A 4,507-nucleotide genomic window follows, 5' to 3' on the forward strand; every position below is an offset into this window, starting at 1 on the left:
GAAATGAAAAAGCAAAACCAGCACACCCGCTTTCAATACAAATTTTACCATTTGTCGACTAAACATCATCAGCATAAATACACAAGCATTGTTGGCTTTAGGGCTAGTATGAAGAGAAAAGCATATTTTTAGTATAGGACTTTCTATTCAGTAGAAGTTACTGACCTTTAAGTTTTCTGTCCTTTAACAGGTTATACAAGTATAAATTCATTCTAATAATTATATAGTGATTAAGTAGTGTAATTATATTTATTGCCTAGTAAGAGGGAGCGATCTCTGAGCGAGGCAGCAAGATGGAAGCGGGATTCCTCTGCGGAACGAGTGCAGAACAGGATAATCGGTTCAGCAACAAACAGGAGAAACTACTGAAGCAGCTGAAATTTGCAGAATGCCTAGAAAAAAAGGTGGACATGAGCAAAATAAATTTGGAGGCTATAAAGCCTTGGATAACTGGCGCAGGCCATGGTCACAATCTCGCTGCTTGACACAGCTCCAGTGAAACCGAGACTATGGCTGAAACCACGACTCCGTCTTTTGCTTTCGCTTTCCGCGGTGGTGATTACCTCGGTGCTGTACTCCCCGAAAAATCACCGAAAGGATAAAAGTCATTACTTCGGAAATGGTTACTAGGCCGGGATTCCAGGAAGAAATTGTAAATCCATTTACAGAAAAGCCCCTCACTCATACCTCCATGAGTAGTGGGGACGTGACATCCACATGCCCTGACTGTACAAAGGAAAATTGGGACATCAACAAATTCATGACGCAGGCGCCCCACTGTCTGGCACCTGGTCACCCTTGGCCAACACCTGCAGGGCACACAACAATGAGATCTGACAAAACTTGGCCTAATGAGGTAGCCTGACCTTTCTAAAATGTTTCTTGTTCCTCAAATGTAAATCTGATAAGTTAGCAAGGGTTCACGTAGCACCCAGAGGAGTATTTAGAACTGGGTGGTCTAAAACAGTTTTTTAGATGATATCAGCTTTTCTTTAACTCTGTATGAAAACACACTGTGTATGGACCCACGTGCTTACCAAAGCCTTGTGTAATCAAAACATATATAAGTAAAGTGATTTCAGTATAACTCAGACAGACAAGCTGAGCTGCCGACCCTCCACTCAGTGTCTGTCTCATTCTCTCGTTGCCGACTCCACACCTCCTCTCAGGACCTGAACCCGCTGAAGCTGGACTCCGGCAGATAACAAAACGAGTAACAGAAATCCTTGGATTTGAAGATGATGTTGTGATTGAGTTTATATTCAACCAGCTGGAAGTGAAGAATCCAGATTCCAAAATGATGCAAATCAACCTGACTGGGTTTTTGAATGGGAAAAATGCTAGAGAATTTATGGGAGAACTGTGGCCCCTGCTGTTAAGTGCACAAGAAAACATTGCTGGAATCCCTTCTGCTTTCTTAGAACTGAAGAAAGAAGAAATAAAAGAGACAGATTGAACAAGAAAAATTGGCATCGATGAAAAAGCAAGATGAAGACAAAGATAAAAGGGATAAAGAAGAAAAAGAAAGCAGCAGAGAAAAAAGGGAGAGGTCTCAAAGCCCAAGAAGACGCAAATCCAGATCTCCTTCCCCTTGAAGACAATCTTCCCCTGTCAGGGGAGAGAGAAAGCTCAGTCATTCTCGATCTCTCCGTCACAGAACCAAGAGTCGGAGTCCTTCCCCTGCTCCAGAAAAGAAAGAAAAAGCTCCAGAACTCCCTGAACCTTCAGTGAAAGTAAAAGAACCTTCAGTACAAGAGGCCACATCTACTGGTGACATCCTAAAAGTTCCCAAGCCTGAACCCATGCCAGAACCTAAAGAACCTTCTCTAGAAAAAATTCCAAAAAAGACCCGGCCAAGATCTCGGTCATGTTCCAAATCAAGGTCCTGGACCCGTTCTCGCTCTCCTTCTCATCCTCAACCAAGACGGGGCCATAGGTCCCGATCGAGATCATATTCACCTAGAAGGCGGCCAAGCCCGAGAAGGAGACCATCTCCTCGAAGAAGAACTCCACCAAGACGAATGCCTCCTCCTCCAAGGCATAGAAGGAGTAGATCTCCAGTAAGACGAAGAAGGCGTTCATCAGCATCCTTGTCTGGGAGTAGCTCATCATCATCTTCATCTCGTTCCTGGTCACCACCAAAGAAACCTCCTAAGAGGACATCCAGCCCCCCTTGAAAAACTCGTAGGTTATCTCCATCAGCGAGTCCTCCAAGATGAAGGCACAGGCCATCGCCTCCAGCTACTCCACCACCAAAAACTCGTCATTCTCCAACACCCCAGCAGTCAAACTGTACAAGAAAAAGTCGTGTTTCTGTGTCTCCAGGGAGAACTTCAGTGACAAAACATAAAGGTACTGAGAAAAGAGAATCACCATCACCAGCAACAAAGCCTAGAAAAGTACAGTTATCTGAATCTGAAGAAGATAAAGGCGGCAAAATGGCTGCAGCCGACTCTGTGCAGCAGAGGTGCCAGTACAGAAGACAGAACCAGCAGTCTTCATCTGACTCTGGCTCCTCCTCTTCCTCTGAAGATGAGCGACCCAAGCGACCCCATGTGAAAAATGGCGAGGTCAGGAGGCTGCGGAGACATTCCCCTTCCCGGAGTGCATCTCCGTCACCACGAAAGCGCCAAAAAGAGATTTCCCCTTGGATGCAGATGGGAAAGCGATGGCAATCGCCAGTGATTAAAAGTAGTAGACGGAGGAGAAGTCCCTCCCCTCCACCCACCAGAAGACACCGACCTCCTTTTCCGGCTCCTCCTCCTCCGGGTGCAGATCTCCTACACCACCACCTCCACGAAGGACTCCCTCTCCTCCCCCCCTCGTCGGCGCTCACCTTACCCGAGAAGATACTCTCGTCCCATACAGAGGAGGTACTCTCCTTCTCCACTTCCAAAGGGAAGAATGGCTTCGACCCCCCCCCCCCCGCAAGAGAAGGGCATCACCATCCCCACCACCAAAACGCCGGGTCTCCCCCTCTCCACCTCCCAAACAAAGAAGCTCCCCAGTTGCAAAGAGACGCTCACCTTCTCTCATCAAAGCATAGGAAAGGGTCTTCCCCGAGCCGTGCTACTAGGGAGACCTGGTCACCACAACCAACCAAAGGGCATTCTCCCTCACTGCGGGCTCGAGCTCCTCAGACCTCAAGTCCTCCACCTGTTCGAAGAGGAACATCGGCATCACCCCAAAGAAGGCAGTCCCCATTTCCAAGTACCAGGCCCATTAGAAGAGTCTCCAGAACTCCGGAACCTAAAAAGACAAAAAAGGCTGCCTCACCAAGTCCACAGTCTGTAAGAAGGGTTTCCTCCTCTCCATCTGTCTCTGGATCTCCTGAGCCAGCAGCTAAAAAGCCCCCCGCACCTCCATTCCCTGTCCAGTCTCAGTCACCCTCTACAATCTGGTCATCAGCGGTGCCAGTCAAAAAGGCTAAAAGCCCAACGCCAAGCCCATCACCAGCCAGGAATTCAGATCACGAAGGAGGTGGGAAGAAAAAGAAGAAAAAGAAGGACAAGAAACACAAAAAGGAGAAGAAACACAAGAAGCACAAAAAACACAAGAAGGAAAAGGCTGCTGCTGCTGCAGCTGCGGCTCCTATAACCCCTGCAGCCATTGCTGCTGCCACAACCACATCAGCGTAGGAAGAAGCCGAGGCAGCCGAAGAGCTGAAGAAGGAGACTGAAAGTGAAGCTGAAGATAACCTTGATGACTTAGAGAAGCACCTGTGGGAAGAGGCTCTGAGATCCATGCAGAAGGCTCAAGTGTCCCCACAGTCCTAGGTGGAAATGTTTGTTAGGATGAAAATTTTACTTGGTTTGTACTCAATTCAATTTCAAAATTGCTAAAATGTGTTTGAGCTTTAGACTATAGCATTTATTGTAATAATTGCTAGGTTGAGGTTCACCATGTAAAAAGGGGGGGGGGTCATGGATTTACATTGCAAAAGGTGTCCATAGTGTATTAGTGACATTCTTTCATGACAGCTGACATAAATTCATTTAGAGTAAAATATTTTAAGCCAAAAAAAAAAAATCTCTTTTTTAAAAAAAGGGGTTTAAGTATTGTTGGCATTCTTACTGTTTCTTTAAATGCCCCTGGCTATTCCTAGGGGGGCTTCCCCCCCTCATATTTCCCCCTTTTCTTTTATCTTTACTTTTTTTTAATCATTTGAGTCTTCACACCCATTTAAATTGTGCTTCCAACCTTGTATGGTTTGTAAGCTTGTCCAGAAATAAGACCACTGTTGAAGTACCACAAAAGTATAAATGAATATTCTAATACTGCAATCTTTCCTGCTGCCTGTGGAATTGCTGCTGAAATAAATCAAGATTCGAGCTCTAGGATGAGACAGAAAAATGAAAGCATGTTTTCCAGGACACTAGGCTTATATGGATGTGTAACAAGTTGATTCAGAACACTGGAATTTGATTCCATCCTGTTCTGGTCCTGTCCCCCACCCCCACTCCCCCAGCAGCCCCCTGCCTTCCCCCCTCACCCCTTGTAAAGACAG

General features: G+C 46.3%; 1 pseudogene; it reads left to right on the forward strand.

Annotated features, from left to right (window-relative positions):
• The first annotated feature begins 284 nt into the window (after positions 1-284).
• Positions 285-3,835, forward strand: LOC101714759 (serine/arginine repetitive matrix protein 1-like; annotated as a pseudogene).
• The last annotated feature ends 672 nt before the right edge of the window (positions 3,836-4,507 follow it).

This window comes from Heterocephalus glaber, unplaced genomic scaffold (assembly GCF_053883595.1).
Source record: "Heterocephalus glaber isolate CG9 unplaced genomic scaffold, H.glaber_assembly_v1.0 deba00001504, whole genome shotgun sequence".
In the NCBI taxonomy this organism is placed as follows: Eukaryota; Metazoa; Chordata; class Mammalia; order Rodentia; family Bathyergidae; genus Heterocephalus; species Heterocephalus glaber.